The following is a 22,612-nucleotide window of genomic DNA, read 5'->3' on the forward strand; positions in this document are numbered from 1 at the left end:
AATTCATTAGGCTGAAGGGATGATACTAAATAGAATCTTGGATCTGCAAGAGGGAATAAGAAATACTAATGAGGAAAAATTTAGAAGTAAATTAATTCTCTAATTTTAGTATACTAGTTTAAAACATTTATTCCAATTATTGACTAATTCAAACAAAATTTATAAAAGTATATCATAGACATTTTAGTGTATGTAAAAGTAAAATGTATGACAACAGAGCAAAAAGGGGTAGGAAGTAGATAAATAGAACCATTACATATTGTTATAAGAGTCATACAATTTTCATTAAGTAGAAAAATGTTATATGAATATAGACTGAGGTAAATTGAAGATGCATATTATCATCTCCAGAGTAACTGCTAAAAAATATGTAGTGAAAAACCAATAAAAATGAGTTTTTATAAAAAATACACAATTCACACAAAGGAAGGTAAAGAAGAAACAGAGTGGGAAAATAGAAAACAAGTTCCAAAGTTCTCTGCTTAAGCCCAACCACATCAAACTTATACTAATTATAAATGGTCTAAATTTCCTGTTGAAGTGGTTGTTACCAAGATGTGCAATAGATCTTCAGTTCATAACAATATATTGTATACTTGAAAATTGCTAAGAGATTTTGCATTCTAATCACACAAAAATAATAAATATATGATGTAATGCACATGTTAATTTGCTTGATATAGTCATTTAGCGTTTTTGATCAATTATAAAAAGAAACTTTAAGCAAAATAAAATACAGAGGTTAAGAATAGATGAGAAAGTAAGACCAAGCTATATGCTTTTACAATGAGCATGTATTTTATATAAAGACACAGACCGCTTGAATGGAAAAGAGTGGAAAAGAGGCCAAACAAACACGAATCATGAGAAATGTGGTGTGGCTATACTCATGCATAACTTAAAGTATTACCACAAGAAGGAAACTTTGTAATGAAATATGGGTCTTTTTTATCAAGAAGATATAAGAATTCTAAATATTTTTGCATGTAATCTGAAGCAAAACTTGACAGAAATAAAGGAAGAACTAGAGAAACCCATAATCGTATTAAACATTTTATCTGTGTTTTTAAATAATTGATCTACTAGTAGAATAACAAATCAATATAGAAAATATTTTAAACACTATCAACTAATTTGATCTATTTGTTTTTAAACACTGCATTCCAGAACTGTAGAATTCACTTTTTATTTTCAAATGCACGTTCAAGATGGGTTATATCATGGGCCACAAATTAGATTTCAGCAAATGGCAAATGATTTAAATCATAAAGATTATGTTTCAGGCCATAAAAATAATAAATTCAAAATCAATCCTAATAAGATAAATTCTCAATTATTTGAAAAATCGAGAAGATCCTTGAAATAACACATGAATCACAAAATAAATCATAGGGAAAATAGAAAATATTTTAAACTGAATGATAAATAAACCACAACATATCAAAATATATTTGATATGATTTAAGAAACATTTGTTTCTTTAAATGCTTATATTCTACAAATACTAAAGTATAATGGGTATTATGAACAACTTCATGTGAATAATTGACAACTACGATGAAAGAGACAAATTTTTGACAAATACACTTAACAAAACTGATGCAAGAAGATACAGAAAACAGTTTTTCTTTATTTTGTATAGTAATTCAATTTCAATTCATAAACAACAAAAACAAAAACTAACAATAACAAAATCTTCCTACTATCTTTAGAAATGTGTTAACCAATCAAATGCAGCAATATATTAAAAGGATCATGACCAAATGGGATTTTTGTCAGGAACACAGACTTTTTTGTTCTATAATTTAAAAAGTAATGCATGCAATTTATCACATTAACATAATGAAAGATAAAATATGAACATCTCAATAGAGCAGGTAAAACATTTGACAAAATTTAATACCAATTCATGTTAAAAATATCTAGCAAACTAAAATATACCAAAAAGGAAATCGTCTGAATAAAATAAAAGATATCTATGAAAAAAATCCAATTATCATTATTTTAATGACAAAATTTGAATGATTTTTCTCTAAGACTTTGGACAAAGCAAGGATATAACATCTGATAGTTGCTATGCAATATTGCCTGGAAGTCTTAGTTTAAAAAGATAAGCAAAATAAATAAAAGTTATAAAGGTTAGAGAAGAAAAACCTCTCTCATTCCCAGCTGACATGATTGTGCACATAGAAACTCCTATGGAATGTACATAAAAATTCCATCACTGATAAGAGTGACTTTAGCAGTCATTAATACAGAGTTAATACATAGAAATTCAAAATACTATATATTAACTTGAACAATTGAACAATTGGAAAATGAATAAAACATTTTTAATAAAATCAAAAAACTATATAACTTTAAATACATATGATATGTACAAGACTGATACATTATTGAGAGAAATTAAAACAAATAATTAGAGCGATATACTCTGCTCGTAGATTGAAAGACTCTATGCTGCTAAAATGATAATTGTTCCCAAATTTAACTATGGTATCAATTTAATCCCAAATCCAAATTCCAGCAAGCTTTATATTTAGAAATTGACCAGCTGACTGTAAGATGTATATAGGAATAAAAAGTATGTAGAAGAGGCAACACAATCTCACAGAAGGAGAGGAGTTGGAGAACTTATACTACCTGTTTTAAAGACTTAAAAAGCTGTTAATTAATTCAGCATGTTACTGGCATAAAGAAAGGCAAACAGATTAACAGAGGATGACATATATGTCGTTGATTTTTAGTTTTGAAGATATCACTCATTTATTTTATTTTATTTTATTTTGAATTCAATTATTTTCAAGTTGACAAATAAAAACTGTTTTCACCACAAATATATATGAATATTTTTTTCACCAAGGTTCCAAGTCAATTCAATGGAGTCTCAGAAGTTCTTTAACAGAAGAAATTTAACAAAAGGTAACACCACAATAGAAAATAGGAGTGCAGGGAAAAAAGAACAAATTGTTGAGCTCTACCTCACCCCACATATAAAAATTAATTTTAGGTGGATCATAGATATAAACATAAAATCTAGAATACAAATCTACTTAGAACAAAGCAAGTGGAGAATATCTTTGTGATGTCAGTGTAGTTAAGGGTTTCTGTGACAGTGAGAGGTGAAGTCAGCTGGGCTTCTGCGTCGGGTAGGGGACCTGGAGAACTTTTTTGTCTAGCTAAAGGATTGTAAGTGCACCAATCAGCACTCTGTAAAACGGACCAATCAGCACTCTCTGAAATGGACCAATCAGCAGGATGTGGGTGGGGCCAAATAAGGGAATAAAAGTAGGCTACAGGAGCCGGTGGTTGCAACCCTCTTGGGTCCCTTTCCGCACTGTGGAAGCTTTGTTCTTTCACTCTTTGCAGTTAATTTTGTTGCTGCTTCCTCTTTGGGTCTGCACCACCTTTAAGAGCTGTAACAGTCACTGTCGAGGTCTGCAGCTTCACTCATGAAGTCGGTGAGACCATGAACCCACCGGGAGGAATGAACAATTCCGGATGCACCACCTTTAAGAACTGTAACACCACGAAAGTCTGCGGCTTCACTCCTGAGGTCAGCAAGACCATGAACCCACCAGAAGGAAGAAACTCCAGACACATCTGAACATATGAAGGAACAAACTGTGGACACACCATCTTTAAGAACTGTAACACTCACCACGAGGGTCTGTGGCTTCATTCTTTAAGTCAGTGAGACCAGGAACTCACCAGAAGGAACCAATTCCGGACACAATGGGACAAAATTCACTAACTACAAAATATAAAATTGATAAGTTGAGCATAATTTAAAAATGTTTGCTCTTCAAAATATATTATTAAGAAAATGAATTTGTAAATGGGAATGGGAAAGAATATTCAAAATACATGAATTCATCAATAGACTTATGTTAGAATATAGGCAGAACTCTTACAAATCAATGAAATTACAAAAAATAAACCTGGAAATTTCAAACGTGTACTTAACAAAAGAATATATGTGGATGACCAATAAATACATGAAAAAGTGTTCAAAATCATTAGTCATCAATGAGTTTTAATTAAAGCCCTACTTTTTTCTCAAGATTCTTGAGGAAAGAAAAAAACTAGGCTCCTTAATATGACATAATGTCCTTGGCTATTTCTCTAAGTTGATGTCATGCTGCCATTTCCAAGCCTTCTTTAAGGTCTTCAAATCTGTGCACATACTCTTGCCTCAGCCCGACCCAGTGTTAATTCCCTCCCCTGATTATTTGCATATGTTTATCTGGTGCCTTCTCATTCTTCAGGTCACAGTTTAAAGGTAGCCCCTTCAGCTCTTCATAAAATCCATCCTAGATCAGTCTATCTTGTGTAGCCCCACTTCACCCTAGGTTACAGAGTATCTCATAGTCAATTGTTTTTCCTTTATAGCACTTATAATTACATATAATAATTTTATTTATTTGTTTACTTCCTTCCCCAGAACATAATTGTATGAGCAGAGATTCTGTCTTTCTGATAGCTACTGTATTAGAGTGCCTCACAAAATATATGGTGCTAGGAGGCACTCTGAAATATTTGTTAATTGAATGAATTAATGAATAAATAAGATATAAGAGGTTGATAAAACTAAGCAATTTAGGACATCTGTGAGTTCTGGACATCTCTGGGGTTTCTGTTGTATTTCTGCAACACTATCAGTCAAAATAGCAATCTTCACAAATAGTTTTTGCTTTGGTTTACTAAGCTGCTACCTAGCAGTCCCTACTGTATCAGGCAGGTACCTTCCCTAGGGATTATTGGTCTTCACACCAGATGCCCAAGCATGAAAAGCGCCTCTTCTGTACTAAGCCAGGTGGTTTCTGATGAAAGCAGTCACTTATTTTTGAAGGTCTTCCAGGAAATCTGAACTGTTGCAAATGTTTTGTTGATAAAGACTTTTAGAGAGATGCATATATGTCATTGCCATGGTCTGAATCAAGCTATTGAAGCTCAATTCCTTCACTTGAGTCTCAGCCAAATACTTTGTTAAATGGGAGAAATGGGAGAAACTGGGCCAGCAAAACAGAGCCCAGGTCAGCAAAGAGAACAAGCATTTGTGCTATTTGATTTCTAAGTATAACAATTCTTGCATTTTATGAATGCAGTGACTATGTCTCACTTTAAAACAAAAATGTCATGTGATTGTGTTTCAACTTTGATTCAGTTGAAGCCAACATTTAAATTTTTATTAAGCCGTCACTCTGAAAAAGAGGGGTGTGTGTGTGTAAGAGAGAAAGAGGGAGAGACTAAAGTATTCCCTTCCCACTTCTCTCTTGTCACTATTTTTACATGGCATTAAACAAAGCAATGGCAAAAGCCCTACTGAAGACTGAGGTCAGAAGCCATCTGCATAGAAGCACTTCTTTTCTTTAGCGCAAAATAATATAGACGAATTCTCCCACCAGCAGTAATGAAGGTTAAATATCTTTGACCATTAAACATTTTGTGCTACTGCCAACTCAGGAAGCACAAGTACACAAAGTAACAAATTAGGTATTCCAGACATTTACCTCATTTCTCAGGCACTTTCTGCCACCTAAATAGTCATTTCAGGGCTGCACAAGTGTGAGTTGATGCTTCTTTGCCAAATTACCTTGTTTAAATCTCCATAAAACATTGCTGCCATCAGCAGCTAGAAACTTTGGAAGGCAATTTAGGGTTGATATAATTTGCAAGTAATTTATCACTGTAAGTAGATGGTTTTATTAAACAGTTGCAGGGTACCTGTTTAAAAAGAAAAAGAGAGAGAAAGGTTACATTACCTCTACCTGTCCTCCCTCCTGTCTTTTCTTGCTTTCATTCCTTTTGTTTTCTTTTTATGATATAATTATTTAAACTTCTATGTTGGAGGACATTGAAGCAGACAACATCCTAGCAAGTATGGACTAAAAAGATCCATGAGTGTTTAATGATCCTCCCTGCTCATGAAAAGCCGATTTTATTTTTGTTTAATACTATACATATTAAATATCTATATGTGAACAGTTGACCCTTGAACAACACAGGTTTGAAATGCACAGTTCCACTTCTAACCAGCTTTTCTTCTACCTCTGCCACCCTTGGGAACACAGCAAGAGCACACCTTCCTCTTTTTCCTCCACCTACTCAAAGTCAAGATGATGAGGATGAAGACCTTCATGAAGATTTAATTTCACTTAATGAAGAGTAAATAGATTTTCTCTTCTTTCTGATTTTCTTAATAACATTTGCTTTTCATTGGCTTCCTGTTTTTCAAGAATCCAGTATATAATACATATAACATAAAAAGTATGTGTTAATCCCATATTTGTTATCTGGTCAGTAGTAGGGTACTAGTAGTTAAATTTTTGAGTCAGAAATTGCTGTATTTTCAACTCTGTGAGGGGGCTCATTAGGGTTACTGAAACCCTGTGCTGTTGAAAGGTTAACTATATATTAAACTGGAGATTTAAAATGTCTATATTTTAATTGTGAATGAATCTACATGCCATGTATCCAAGTTATTCAGAATTCCCAAGGGTAACATTCGTTCACTCATTCAACAAAATCATCTATTTTGGGCAGTGTGTTAAAATTAGTGATACAAAAAAAAGATTGAATCAAATTTTGTAATAGGTCAACGTACTGGAATTTAGTGTTTCATTGGAATTTAGTGTTATAGTGTAATTTCTGACTGGAAGCTCCATGTGGAATAGATATTGTGAGGCATCACCTTTGGTTGAGTAAAGTCAGGCCTTTGCATTCTCATCTTTAATGAAAGGCTTTCAGGAGCGGCTAAAGCTTAAACAAGTACATGAGTTAGTGACCTCGAAATGATCAGCTTCTATTGCTTGTATGTTCTCCACACTTCACATTAATTCAAGGTATGTCTGATATGGTCATATGCCTGTATTGCATAGAAACATGTATGTGTCCTAGATGATTACTTGAACTAAAAATGCAAAAATGAATAAACCATAAATTTTCCAATGAGTTACTTGGCCCATGAAAAAGGCAGCCACTAGAGAGTAAGCAGCTAACAACATTAATCTGACTTTGAAGAGAAAGAATTGCCACTACTTAATGCCTGCTGTTGATTTGTGAGCAAAACTACTCTTCCCCTGACCATAGCGTGGTCATCTGATTTCCCTGTCACTTGAGCTTTTGGGTTTTTTTTTTTTTTTTTTTTTTTTTTGAGACGGAGTCTCGCTCTGTCGCCCAGGCTGGAGTGCAGTGGCCGGATCTCAGCTCACTGCAAGCTCCGCCTCCTGGGTTTACGCCATTCTCCTGCCTCAGCCTTCCGAGTAGCTGGGACTACAGGCGCCCGCCACCTCGTCCGGCTAGTTTTTTGTATTTTTTAGTAGAGACGGGGTTTCGCCGTGTTAGCCAGGATGGTCTCGATCTTCTGACCTCGTGATCCGCCCGTCTTGGCCTCCCAAAGTGCTGGGATTACAGGCTTGAGCCACTGCGCCCGGCCAAGCTTTTGGGTTTTGATCAAGTTTTCATGCAGCATTTTGGATCTAGGAGCAGAGGTAGAGACTTTGTTGAAGAACTGAAAAAAGTTGCTATATTTACATATGTAAAGCCCAGTCACTAACCTCTTTCTGATTCATTGGCTCTGCTAAATGCAGTGCAGAGTGCAAAACCAGATAATGCTCCCTGCTTTAGTGGAGATAGTAGTGTTGGCCAATATTTGTTTGAAAGGAAAGTAGTGATTAAAATAAATGGACATGAGTTGCTTGAATCATTTAAGGAAAGCTGATTTAAAATGTCTTAGTATTTTTTTTCCACTTTTGTTTCTACATGGGATATGCCCTAGGGAGATTTCTTTTTTAAGTTTTATTTTTAAACTCTCATTAAGATTTGTTTGAAGTTTTCTTTTTTTAAAAAAATGAAGAAACTTCATGCAACTGAATAGTCCAAGTTGTAATACCACCAAAAGAAAACAACATACAATCATATTATCATTCTCTAAGGAAACAATATACACATGCTGACTGGGTGGTTTTTGAGTAAGCTGTACCCATCGGAGAACACTGGGAATTCTAGGTGTATTGATGCTCAAATTTGGCACTACCTCCCACTAATCACTAACTAGTCAAGTAGCTACTTGCACTAATACATAGATCTTTGATTTAACCATCTATACTTCTTCATCAGTATTGGTTATATGTGAGTTTCCTAGATCCTTAATGCCAAAAATGGATGAGTTAATTAATACATGATTCAAAGTACAAGGAAAAGAGCTTTCCCTTGACTGGCTTTCTGATGTCCTTCAGTGAAATTTGTGCCTAGACAACAGGAGGTAGTTCCAGGGAGACTAAATTTCATAGCTGGAGCAACTGTGCTGGATAGGGGAGAAATCAGGGTATGCCAGGAACATAAACAAAATTTGGGTCCTCAACTTTTGCCAGTCCTTTTACTACCCTGTAGTAGTTCATGTGGGCTAACTCCGTGGTTATGGTGATGGAAGAAATTTTACCATAATATTGAGATTGTTCTTATGTCAGCAAAGTATGTTACCATTTTTTTGAGTGCCTGTTTCACATCCAGCATTGTGCTTGTATGATGTCTAATAAAAAAATACCTTAAGAAGTACATGGAGTACTTTTTTTTTTTTTTTAAGTAGAGGAGGAAATTGAAGATTAAGAAGAATAAGCCAGTTTTCCTAGTACATATATGTGAAGAGGCAGGGCCACCAACTGAACCCAGGTCTGTGGAGGGCTGACGCCTTGAGCTTTTTATTATCCATAAATGGTCACTTTAACAATTAAGTTTGAGCTAAAAAGCCAGATCAGTCAGGGATTATTGATCTCGCCATCACTTAAAGCCATTATTTGTATGAGGTATCACTGGAACCTGGGAAGAGGGCAAGTAGGAAAATGTGTTAGGTGGATTAACAAAATACTTCCAACTTATCTGAGATGGTGCTTTAACAGCTACAAGAAAAGATATTACACTACCTCAAATTAACCCACTCATTAAATATGGAGTATAATAGCAACTGCTGGTTAACAAAAATCAAGACAAGAGTTCTGAGTAGAACTTCTGATCTTTAATTGTGATGAAACACAATACTTGTGATGTCTGATTATTTTTATTTTTACTCTGTGGTCATCAGTGGTCCCCATAGGAAACTTATGCATGAAAGTAAGATACTAGTTCAATATAAATAAATTTATCACTGATTTTTTTGTGCATTTAAGTCTGTGATAAGACGGATAAACAGATAAGCTGTACTCAAGAACAGAAGTTAATATGAATTATAAAGCAGCTAGGTAAGAACCAAATAAATAGATTGCTCATTTGAAAAGAAAAAAAAAAAAAAAGCTAGACTATTAAGTCCATATGGTGTAGTGACTGGAAGCTTTGCTTTTATGGTCAGATAGTTACAAGCCCTGACCCTAATACCTCTAAGACTTTTCATAACAAACTTTTATAAGCCTCAGTCTTCTTGTAGCAAAATGAGGATAATCATACTATCAACTGATGAAATTTTAATGATAATTTTAGGGATGTTGCATATACACAGATCCAGATCTGCTGTGAGTCTTGATATATTGTAGTCATTTTAGTGAATTTTATCATTATTACCACTGAAATAGCACATAGGAAGACGAGAACACCTTTGGAAAATTTAAAATTGAAGATTACTTTACTGAGTTTCTAACTTATTCTTGCACCGTGAAGCAGGTTTCCAAATGGAAAGGCATTTTAATTATGAGTCTTCCAGAAAGATAGATTAACTTTATAAACAGCCCTGAAATCGTAATTACTAATAACTCTCTTTATTCAAAAGCTTTGTCATATAATAAGTACCCACAAATACCAAGTAAATTGAGTTCATTTTCATTTGTATTATTTGTTCTTGTATAAGGTAGGTAAGCATTTAAAATGTATAGTACAAAAGTCATTAATTGAAACTTGCAATCCTTGTGAGAAATATGTAGACTTCTAGCATAAAACTAACACAGTGACAGTGATTATATTTTGTCAAATACTGGCACTACAATAAAGTCTAGTACCATTCAGAATAGATGCTTTGATGTTGTTTTATGACTCAATATTCATTCAAAAATCAAGGAATACAGTCAATTAATATGCTACTAAAAATGCCAGGGCAGAAGTATGCCAGATGTTTCTAACTTTTGCACAGAAGGCAGCCATTCCTTTATTTGTAAAGTGTCTAATGAGCATCTTCTATATGACACAGACTGTTTCAGACACTGGGGATATAGAGATAGACAAGATATGCTTGGTTCTTACTCCTTGGGACTTGTATTTTAGTGGGCATAGACAATACAAAGTGAACGATGCACAGAAAGTTATATGTGCTATAAAAATGAAATGGAAAAAGGTAATAGAGAGTGACTGTGATGGGAGCAGGGGCCAGCTCTTTTAGATTAAGAAGTAAGGAGAGCTCTTCTGTTTGTGTAACAGTGTGTTATTCTTGAAAGCATGCCTAGATTATCTTGAAGGCAGGAGAGGGTGTCTAAAAAACATCAAATTGAGAGTCACTTTCAGAGTTTAGAATGCCTTCATGTAGTTGAATTTACTTTATTCCAAAAGTCAATAGCCATCAAAACCATGAAGCTTCCTCTGTTTTGCATGGCTGTCTGTCTCCAACTCTTTGATTCTTCTGGTCCCTTAAAACCCTCTGGGAAAAATCCTTGATCTCCCAAATGTGATTTTATATTCTTTCTGTGTGCTTCCCTAGCACATTCTGAATACCAACTTTCACAATACAGCACTGAATAAGTTTATTTACTACCCACACCTAAACCCATAACCCCCTTTTCTCTTGAAAGAAAATACTTGCCTTATTTAAATTTGTATATACAACAACCAGTATAGCTACAATTTTCCTACATTAGTGGTGAGAGATACATGAAACACAGGACATATAAATTTTACTAAGTGTCAGGACTCAACTTATTAAGCACTTTTATACTCAGTACATGTTGTGTATTTTCTCACTGATATTTGACCTATTTAAAATTAACTATCTTGTTGAACGTCAGAAATAACATTGCATTATTGAACCAGTTTTTTATGTCTTCAGAATCACAAATGGTCACAGACTCTCTGGATATAATATTTAAATATTAAGTATTCACTCCCAGAGTATAATTAATAGTCATTCATAGTTAATACATAGAAAATTCCCTACTTTGTGCCATATTCTTATCACCCTTCTCTGTAATTATGCCAGTCAACTCAATTCCTGCTGTAACTGATCTGATCCCTGATCCCTTACCCAATACATGTCTTCTTCTAACTCGTAGTTCACATTTGAATTTTCCACTTAAAATACATCTTGCTTTCCATATTTTCAGTCCTTATAAAGAGTTGTAGATGGGAAGCTATGCACTACAATGGGAAGAGCTGGTACTGAAGATCTTGTAGGCTAAGAAAACAATTAGTAGAAAATTTAATTTTGAGAGACTGGCATAATGCCAGTATTTCCTGTAAATTAGGATCAACCCTAAAATGGAAATGCTAAATGAAATCTTTTAATATATTCAGCTCAGTGGGCTTCAAAAATATTTTACATCAAAGCTATTCATGAAGTTTTGGAATTTTGAACATTTTTGTTCAAAGCCCCAGTGCTGTGAAATTCATGTGCAGATCCAAGAAAAAAGAATCTCTTTGAGGGAATTTGAGGTAAGCTCTGAAGTTTTATATAGATATTCTCATGGCACTATATAAATTATTAAATATATATATTTTTTCACAATAGAGATGTGATACTTTCTACTTTCTGGATATTCTATTAGAAGATATACAGCAGCAGGTTTAGAGCTGTGCACATTATTAGCTCTCAACAAATGCTATTCACTCACTGATGAAGTGTAGGCTAAAACCATATGCTTTAAGTGAATTTGATTGAGCCTGTATAATATATCTGGCCATGGTTGACCCATAGCACTAGTTTCCCTGCATGATGATTCTTGGCAGCAAACAAGGCTGATTATTTTACAGCTTGGTGCCCTGTTTTCCCAGTGCCTTTGAGTCTTGCCATAATCACACTTTTCTTCATGTTATAGGTAAGAAGAATGAGCTATCACAAGTCTATTTGAGAACATTCTGGGAGTCACACTCTGATTTCTATTGCTAATCAGTTGCTAATTCTCCTGATTCTATTTGTTGTATATTATGTATACTTGTCTACTTAGCTTGAATCCCATTTCCTTTGCTTTATTCCATGCTGTATATCTTGTATCAAATTAGATGATATGTGTCACTTACATAGCAGGTGTTCTATATATGATAGATTTAATAATTTTTTGAATGTCCCTTCCTTCTCCTTTTCATCCCTTCTGTACAATTCACTCATATTTATCCTCCTAGAAAATTATTTTACTGATGTCACATCTTTGATCAAAACCTTTAACGATTCTCAAATGTTTAGATAATAAAGTACAGACTTCTTATTCTGATAGTCAAGGCCTTCTTTGCCTGACCCCAACTTTAAACCTCTTTCTTGGCCATGAAGCCTACCTTTCTACACAGTGCTTAAAGGCTTGGATGATGGAATCAGATTCCAATATTGCTCTACAATTTGTGACCTATATGGCATAGTATCCTTATTGATAAAATTGGGAAAATAATTATTATTTCATTGGGTTATATGATAATGATTGAGATAATAAATGTGAAGCTCTTAACACTGTCAGTTTCTTAACTTTTATCATATATCTGCCATATAATAAGTGTTCAATTTTTTGGTATAAATTTTTAGCAACCCTTTGTATAGAGTGTTATACTATGTTTTTACGATGGGAAAACCTGAAAGGCATACTCTCCCCTCAGTCTATTGGCAGATTGTTTAGTGACAAATAGGCAGATGTTTAATGACCAAGCAAATTGAACAGCTTTAGCTTAGCTGATAATATTCTTTCTCTAAGTTTTCTGTTACAGTTATGCTCAATAAATGGACAAAAATAATTCCCTTGAAGAGAGATTATTTTCCTCTGCAATAATAATGTCTAGATAGTTTTTGAGAGTAACTGCACTACTGAGAGTGTCCTATGAAATCCTCAGCGTGCTAGAGGACAGCATGTACAGAGGGAACTGTAAGGCCACTCCAAGCCTCCCCTCTACTTTTCCTCTCTTCCCAATTCTCTTCTTCTACATTTTTAATACAATATCTCCCTGCCCTCTTCTTACTCCCAAAGGGGCAAAAGAGCTGAATGCTATCAATATCTCAGTTCCATTTTCTGAACTGATACCCATCCAACTAGGAAATGTTACAGAAACACACATAGCAAGCTAACAAGTTCTGAAACCAAGAGATAACCAATATTCTTCACAAGTATTATTTACTTTACTTCTGTAATTTCTGCCCTCAATTCTCTCTCCCCCGCCCCGTTTCCCTCTCTTCTTACCATTTTCCCAAGGACTAACATGTGCGCAACCCTTGTTCTTATCTCCTTGAACATCAGTCTTTTAATTAATGGGAGGCCTATCACACTGGGCATCAATCTGTTCATTGAAACTACAAGGAAGGTCATCCAAGAGTTAAACAATGTCAGGGCTTCTCAGTCAGAAGGGATATTATAAGTAACCTGCCAAACTTTGTTCACCTTTAGGACAGCAATTATCAGGAAACTCTGTTTTTAATATGGCAATTTAGTGCTAAACATGTGAAATAAACATGATGCTCTGAGAGCCTGTATTGATTTGTAACTCCTGACCAAGAAAGCCCCAGATGATTTCCTAGAAATAAATCTATATGCTTTGAATCATAAGATCCTCTCTCTCCTGGTCATAGGCTGTTGAAATCTGAACTAAAGGCCGTGGACCTGCTAACTTAACATGACCCCTCTACATTAGATGGTCACTAATGTACTAGCATATCTACTGAGATTTTGTAAAAACCACTTGATATGTCATAAAATTATCATTTATTGAGTACCCGCTGTGGATTTTATCAGTTCACTGCAGTACTCTTAACAATAGCAAAGACATGAAATCAACCCAAATGCCCATAAATGATAGACTGGATAAAGAAAATGTGGTACATATACACCATGGAATAGCATGCAGCCATAAAAAGGAATGAGATCATGTCCTTTGCAGGGACATGGATGAAGCTGGAAGCCATTATCCTCTTTAAACTAAAGCCATTATCCCATTATCCTCTGTAAACCAATGCAGAAACAGAAAAACAAATATTGTATGTTTTCACTTGTAAGTGAACAGTGAGAACACTTAGACATGGGGAGAGAAACAACACACACTGGGGCCTGTTTGGGAAGGGTGGAGTAGGAGAAGAGCATTAGGAAAAAGAGGTAATGCATACAGGGCTTAATACCTAGGTGATGGTTTGATAGGTGCAGCAAACCATCATGGCTCGTGTTTATCTATGTTACCAACCTGCACATTCTGCACATGTATCCCGGAACTTAAAAAATAAAATTAATATAAAAATAAAATTTTGTATTAAAAATATAAACACAAAGTTTAAAAAGACAAAACAAGCTAAAGTGACATTCATGTTATTTTATTATTTGCTATTTATTTTCAACTGTTATTTTATTACATTTTATTTTCATTTTTATCTTTTTTTATTTCAATAGTTTTTGGGGAACAAGTGATTATTGTTGGGTCAGATAAGTTCTTTAGTAGTGATTTCTGAGATTTTGGTGAACCTGTCACCTGAGCAATGTACACTGTACCCAATGTGTAGTCTTTTATCGCTTATCCTCCTATCTCCCTTCCCTTCAAGTTCCCAAAGTCTATTATATCCTCCTTATGCCTTTGCATCCTCGTAGCATAGCTCCCACTTATAAGTGAAAATGTACAATATTTGGTTTTCCATTCCTGAATTACTTCACTTAGAATAATGGTCTCCAACTTCATACAGGTTGCTGCAAATGCCATTATTTTGTTCCTTTTTATGCTTGAGTAGTATTCCATGGTGAATATATAACACATTTTCTTTATCCACTTGTTGGTTTATGGGCACCAAGGTTGGGGCTATATTTTTGCAATTGCAAATTGTGCTACTATAAACATGTGTATACAAGTGCCTTCTTCATGGAATGACTTATTTTCTTTTGGATAAATACCTAGTAGTGAGATTTCCGGACTGAATTGTAGTTGTACTTTTAATCCTTTAAGGAATCTTCATACTGTTTTCCATAATGATTGTACTAGTTTATATTCCCACCAGCAGTGTAAAAGTGTTGCTTTTTACCACATCCACTATAGGATCTATTATTTTTTGATTTTTAAGTTACAACTATTCTTGCAGGAGTAAGGTTGTATCTCATTGTGGTTTTAATTCACATTGCCTTGATAATTGGTATGTTAAGCATTTTTCATATTAGTTGGTCATTTGTATATCTTCTTATGAGAATTGTCTATTCATGTCCTTCATTAACTTTTTGATGTGATTGTTTTTTTCTTGCTGATTTGTTTGAGTTCCTTGTAGATTCTGGATATTAGTCCTTTGTCAGATGAATAGTCTGTGGTTATTTTATCCCATTCTGTGGGTTATCTGTTTACTCTGCTGATTATTTCTTTCACTGTGCAGAAGATTTTTAGTGTAATTAATTCCCATTTATTTATCTTTGTTTTGGTTACATTTGATTTTGGGTTCATGGACATGAATTAATTGCCTAAGCCAATGTACAGAAGAGTTTTTCCAGTGTTATCTTCTAGGATGTTTATGATTTCAGGCCTCAGATTTAAGTCTTTGATCCATCTTGAGTTAATTTTTGTATAAGGTGAGAGATGAGTATCCAGTTTCATTCTTATACATGTGACTTGCCAATTAGCTCATCACAATTTCTTGAGTAGGATGTCCGTTCCCCAGTTTATGTTTTTGTTTGCTGGGTCAAAAGTCAGTTGGCTGTAAATTATTTGGCTTTATTTATGGATTCTCTATTCTTTTCCACTGGTCTACTTGCCAAATTTATACCAGTACCATGCTGTTTTGGTAACTACAAACTTGTTTATAGTTTGAAGTCAGCTAATGTGATACCTCTATATTTGTTATTTTTGCTTATTCTTGCTTTAGGTATGTGGGCTCTTTTTTGATTCCATATGAATTTTAGGATTTTTTTTCTAGTTTTGTGAAAAACTATGATGGGTATTTTAATGAAAATTACATTTAATCTATATATTGTTTTTGGCAATATGATCATTTTTACAACATTGATTCTACCCGTCCATGAGCATGGGATGTGTTTCCATTTGTTTGTGTCATCTGTGATTTTTCTTAGCAGTGTTTTGTAGTCTTTCTTGTAGAGATCTTTCACCTCTTTGGTTGAGTATATTTTTCAGTATTTTATTTTTTTTTTGCAGTTATTTAAAAAGTTGAGTTCTTGATTTGATTCTTAGGTTAGTCTTTGTTAGTTTATAGCAATATTACTGATTTGTGTACATAGATTTTGTATCCTGAAACTTTACTGAATTCATTTATCATATCTAGGAGCTTTTTGAATGAATCTTTAGGGTTTGCTAGGTATACAATAATATCATTGGTGAACAGTGACAGTTTGACTTCTTCTTCTCTGATTTGGATGTATTTTATTTCTTTCTCTTGATTGCTCTGGCTAGGTCTTATAGTACAACACTGAATAGAAGCGGTGAAAGTGGGCATCCTTGTCTTGTTCCAGTTCTCAGAGAAAATGCTTTCAAATTTTCCCTATTCAGTATAATATTGGCTGTGGGTTTATCATAGATGACTTTTATTACTTTGAGGTATATCCCTTCTATGCAGATTTTGCTGAGGGTTTTGATCATAAAGAGATGCTGAATTTTATCAAATGCTTTTTCCACATCTATTGAAATGATCATATAATTTTTAATTCTATTTATGTGATATATCACATTTATTGACTTGCCTATGTTAAATGATCCCTGCATCCCTTGTATGAAACCCAATTGATCATGATGTCTTATCACTTTTGATATGCTGTTGAATTTGATTAGCTAGTATTTTGTTCAGGATTTTTGCATCTATGTTCATCAGGGATACTGGTCTATAGTTTTCTTTTCTTGTTACATCCTTTCCTCATTTTGGTATTAGGGTGATACTTTTTTCATAGAATGATTTATGGAGGATTCCCTCTTTCTCTGTCTTTTGAAATAGTTTCAGTAGGAATGGTACCAATTCTTCTTTGAATGCCTGACAAAATTTAACTGTGAATCTATCTGGTCCTGGCTTTTTTTTTTTTTTTTTTTGGCAATTTTTAAATTACTGTTTCAATCTCACTACTTGTTATTGGTCTGTTCAGAGTTTCTATTTCTTCCTGATTATCTAGAAGGGTTGCATATTTCCAGGATTTTATCCATGCCTCCTAGATTTTCTAGTTTTGTATGCACAAAGGTGTTCATAATAGCTAGTCTTGAATGATCTTTTGTATTTGTGTGATATCAGGTGTAATTTCTCCTGTTTCATTTCTAACTGAGCTTATTTGGATTCTCTCTCTCTCTTTTTTTTGGTTAATCTCACTAATGGTCTGTTTTGTTTATCTTTTCAAAGAACTCACTTTTTGTTTCATTTATCTTTTGTATTTTTTTGTTTGAATTTCATTTAGTCCTGCTCTACTGTTTGTCGTTTCTTTACTTGTGCTGGATTTGGGTTTGGTTTGTTCTTGTTTCTCTCGTTTTTTTGAGGTGTGATGTTACATTGTCTATTTTTGGTCTTTCAGACTTTTTGATGTAGGCATTTAATGCTATAAGCTTTCCTCTTAGCACAGCTTTCACTGTATCTGAGGGGTTTTGATAAGTTGTATCACTATTGTCATTCAGTTCAAAGTATTTTTAACTTCCATCTTGATTTCATTGTTGACCCAATGGTCATTCAGGAGCAGTTTATTTAATTTTCATATATTTTTATAGTTATGAGGGTTCTTTTTGAAGTTAACTTCCAGTTTTATTCCACTCTGGTCTGAGAGGATACTTAATATAATTTTGATTTTTTTAAAATTTATCAAGACTTGTTTTGTGGTGTATCATATGGTATATCTTAGAGAATGTTCCAAGTGCTGATGAAAAGAATGTATATTCTGCAGCTGTTGGTTAGAATTTTATGGAAATATCTGTTAAGTCTATTTGTTCTAGCTTCTGGTTTAAGTCCATTCTTTCTTTGTTGACTTTCTATCTTGATGACCTGTCTAGTAATGTCAGTGGAGCATTGAAATTCCCCACTACTATTGTGTTGCCATCTATCTCATTTCTTAAGTCTGGTAGTAATTGTTTTATAAATCTGGGAGCTCCAGTTTTAGGTTCCTATGTATTTAGGATTTCTATTTCTCTAGGATTTCTATTTTCCTGTTGGACTAATTCTTTTATCATTACATAATGTCCCTCTTTGTCTTTTTTTATTATTATTATTATACTTTAAGTTCTAGGGTACATGTGGATAACGTGCAGGTTTGTTACATATGTATACTTGTGCCATGTTGGTGTGCTGCACCCATCAACTCGTCAGCACCCATCAACTCGTCATTTACATCAGGTATAACTCCCAATGCAATCCCTTCCCCCTCCCCCCTCCCCATGATAGGCCCCGGTGTGTGATGTTCCCCTTCCTGAGTCCAAGTGATCGCATTGTTCAGTTCCCACCTATGAGTGAGAACATGTGGTGTTTGGTTTTCTGTTCTTGTGATAGTTTGCTAAGAATGATGGTTTCCAGCTGCATCCATGTCCCTACAAAGGACACAAACTCATCCTTTTTGATGGCTGCATAGTATTCCATGGTGTATATGTGCCACATTTTCTTAATCCAATCTGTCACTGATGGACATTTGGGTTGATTCCAAGTCTTTGCTATTGTGAATAGTGCTGCAATAAACATACGTGTGCATGTGTCTTTATAGCAGCATAATTTATAATCCTTTGGGTATATACCCAGTAATGGGATGGCTGGGTCATATGGTACATCTAGTTCTAGATCCTTGAGAAATCGCCATACTGTTTTCCATAATGGTTGAACTAGTTTACAATCCCACCAACAGTGTAAAAGTGTTCCTATTTCTCCACATCCTCTCCAGCACCTGTTGTTTCCTGACTTTTTAATGATTGCCATTCTAACTGGTGTGAGATGGTATCTCATTGTGGTTTTGATTTGCATTTCTCTGATGGCCAGTGATGATGAGCATTTTTTCATGTGTCTGTTGGCTGTATGAATGTCTTCTTTTGAGAAATGTCTGTTCATATCCTTTGCCCACTTTTTGATGGGGTTGTTTGTTTTTTTTCTTGTAAATTTGTTTGAGTTCTTTGTAGGTTCTGGATATTAGCCCTTTGTCAGATGAGCAGATTGCAAAAATTTTCTCCCATTCTGTAGGTTGCCTGTTCACCCTGATGGTAGTTTGTTTTGCTGTGCAGAAGCTCTTTAGTTTAATGAGATCCCATTTGTCAATTTTGGCTTTTGCTGCCATTGCTTTTGGTGTTTTAGACATGAAGTCTTTGCCCATGCCTATGTCCTGAATGGTACTACCTAGGTTTTCCTCTAGGATTTTTATGGTATTAGGTCTAACATTTAAGTCTCTAATCCATCTTGAATTAATTTTCGTATAAGGAGTAAGGAAAGGATCCAGTTTCAGCTTTCTACTTATGGCTAGCCAATTTTCCCAGCACCATTTATTAAATAGGGAATCCTTTCCCCATTTCTTGTTTCTCTCAGGTTTGTCAAAGATCAGTTGGCTGTAGATGTGTGGTATTATTTCTGGGGACTCTGTTCTGTTTCATTGGTCTATATCTCTGTTTTGGTACCAGTACCATGCTGTTTTGGTTACTGTAGCCTTGTAGTATAGTTTGAAGTCAGGTAGTGTGATGCCTCCAGCTTTGTTCTTTTGACTTAGGATTGTCTTGGAGATGCGGGCTCTTTTTTGGTTCCATATGAACTTTAAAGCAGTTTTTTCCAATTCTGTGAAGAAACTGATTGGTAGCTTGATGGGGATGGCATTGAATCTATAAATTACCTTGGGCAGTATGGCCATTTTCACGATATTGATTCTTCCTATCCATGAGCATGGTATGTTCTTCCATTTGTTTGTGTCCTCTTTGATTTCACTGAGCAGTGGTTTGTAGTTCTCCTTGAAGAGGTCCTTTACATCCCTTGTAAGTTGGATTCCTAGGTATTTGATTCTCTTTGAAGCAATTGTGAATGGAAGTTCATTCGTGATTTGGCTCTCTGTTTGTCTGTTACTGGTGTATAAGAATGCTTGTGATTTTTGCACATTAATTTTGTATCCTGAGACTTTGCTGAAGTTGCTTATCAGCTTAAGGAGATTTTGGGCTGAGACAATGGGGTTTTCTAAATATACAATCATGCCATCTGCAAACAGGGACAATTTGACTTCTTCTTTTCCTAACTGAATACCCTTGATTTCTTTCTCTTGCCTGATTGCCCTAGCCAGAACTTCCAACACTATGTTGAATAGGAGTGGTGAGAGAGGGCATCCCTGTCTTGTGCCAGTTTTCAAAGGGAATTTTTCCAGTTTTTGCCCATTCAGTATGATATTGGCTGTGGGTTTGTCATAAATAGCTCTTATTGTTTTGAGGTATGTTCCATCAATACCGAATTTATTGAGCGTTTTTAGCATGAAGGGCTGTTGAATTTTGTCAAAAGCCTTTTCTGCATCTATTGAGATAATCATGTGGTTCTTGTCTTTGGTTCTGTTTATATGCTGGATTATGTTTATTGATTTGCGAATGTTGAACCAGCCTTGCATCCCAGGGATGAAGCCCACTTGATCATGGTGGATAAGCTTTTTGATGTGTTGCTGAATCCGGTTTGCCAGTATTTTATTGAGGATTTTTGCATTGATGTTCATCAGGGATATTGGTCTAAAATTCTCTTTCTTTGTTGTGTCTCTGCCAGGCTTTGGTATCAGGATGATGTTGGCCTCATAAAATGAGTTAGGGAGGGTTCCCTCTTTTTCTATTGATTGGAATAGTTTCAGAAGGAATGGTACCAACTCCTCCTTGTACCTCTGGTAGAATTCAGCTGTGAATCCACCTGGTCCTGGACTTTTTTTGGTTGGTAGGCTATTAATTATTGCCTCAATTTCAGAGCCTGCTATTGGTCTATTCAGGGATTCAACTTCTTCCTGGTTTAGTCTTTCTTCTAGATTATCCATTTCTTCTAGATTTTCCAGTTTATTTGCGTAGAGGTGTTTATAGTATTCTCTGATGGTAGTTTGTATTTCTGTGGGGTCGGTGGTGATATCCCCTTTAGCATTTTTAATTGCGTTGATTTGATTCTTCTCTCTTTTCTTCTTTATTAGTCTTGCTAGTGGTCTGTCAATTTTGTTGATATTTTCAAAAAACCAACTCCTGGATTCATTGATTTTTTGGAGAGTTTTTTGTGTCTCTATCTCCTTCAGTTCTGCTCTGATCTTAGTTATTTCTTGCCTTCTGCTAGCTTTCGAATGTGTTTGCTCTTGCTTCTCTAGTTCTTTTAATTGCGATGTTAGAGTGTGAATTTTAAATCTTTCCTGCTTTCTCTTGTGGGCATTTAGTGCTATAAATTTCCCTCTACACACTGCTTTAAATGTGTCCCAGAGATTCTGGTATGTTGTATCTTTGTTCTCATTGGTTTCAAAGAACATCTTTATTTCTGCCTTCATTTCGTTATGTAGCCAGTAGTCATTCAGGAGCAGGTTGTTCAGTTTCCATGTAGTTGAGCGGTTTTGATTGAGTTTCTTAGTCCTGAGTTCTAGTTTGATTGCACTGTGGTCTGAGAGACAGTTTGTTATAATTTCTGTTCTTGTACATTTGCTGAGGAGTGCTTTACTTCCAATTACATGGTCGATTTTGGAGTAAGTACGATGTGGTGCAGAGAAGAATGTGTATTCTGTTGATTTGGGGTGGAGAGTTCTATAGATGTCTATTAGGTCTGCTTGCTGCAGAGATGAGTTCAATTCCTGGATATCCTTGTTAACTTTCTGTCTCGTTGATCTGTCTAATGTTGACAGTGGAGTGTTGAAGTCTCCCATTATTATTGTATGGGAGTCTAAGTCTCTTTGTAAGTCTCTAAGGACTTGCTTGATGAATCTGGGTGCTCCTGTATTGGGTGCATATATATTTAGGATAGTTAGCTCTTCCTGTTGAATTGATCCCTTTACTATTATGTAATGGCCTTCTTTGTCTCTTTTGATCTTTGATGGTTTAAAGTCTGTTTTATCAGAGACTAGTATTGCAACCCCCGCTTTTTTTTTGTTCTCCATTTGCTTGGTAAATCTTCCTCCATCCCTTTATTTTGAGCCTATGTATGTCTCTGCGTGTGAGATGGGTCTCCTGAATACAGCAGACTGATGGGTCTTGACTCTTGATCCAGTTTGCCAGTCTGTGTCTTTTAATTGGAGCATTTAGTCCATTTACATTTAAGGTTAAGATTGTTATGTGTGAACTTGATCCTGCCATTATGATATTAACTGGTTATTTTGCTCGTTAGTTGATGCAGTTTCTTCCTAGCATCGATGGTCTTTACATTTTGGCATGTTTTTGCAATGGCTGGTACCGGTTGTTCCTTTCCATGTTTAGTGCTTCCTTCAGGGTGTCTTGTAAGGCAGGCCTAGTGGTGACAAAATCTCTAAGCATTTGCTTATCTGTAAAGGATTTTATTTCTCCTTCACTTATGAAACTTAGTTTGGCTGGATATGAAATTCTGGGTTGAAAATTCTTTTCT

The 22,612-nt window shown here is 34.9% G+C and overlaps 1 long non-coding RNA gene across 1 annotated transcript in view; it reads right to left on the bottom strand.

Annotated features, from left to right (window-relative positions):
* Positions 1 to 1,610: 1,610 nt before the first annotated feature.
* The window catches only part of LOC135971152 (uncharacterized), a 66,883-nt gene continuing 45,881 nt past the window's right edge, over positions 1,611 to 22,612 (bottom strand). Inside the window, exons 2-3 of the long non-coding RNA XR_010587229.1 lie at positions 5,514 to 5,727; positions 1,611 to 3,754 (exon numbers count right to left, since the gene is read on the bottom strand). This is a non-coding gene — a long non-coding RNA (uncharacterized lncRNA). The remainder of the gene's footprint in view (positions 3,755 to 5,513; positions 5,728 to 22,612) is intronic.

Source organism: Macaca fascicularis, chromosome 6 (assembly GCF_037993035.2).
Source record: "Macaca fascicularis isolate 582-1 chromosome 6, T2T-MFA8v1.1".
NCBI lineage: Eukaryota > Metazoa > Chordata > Mammalia > Primates > Cercopithecidae > Macaca > Macaca fascicularis.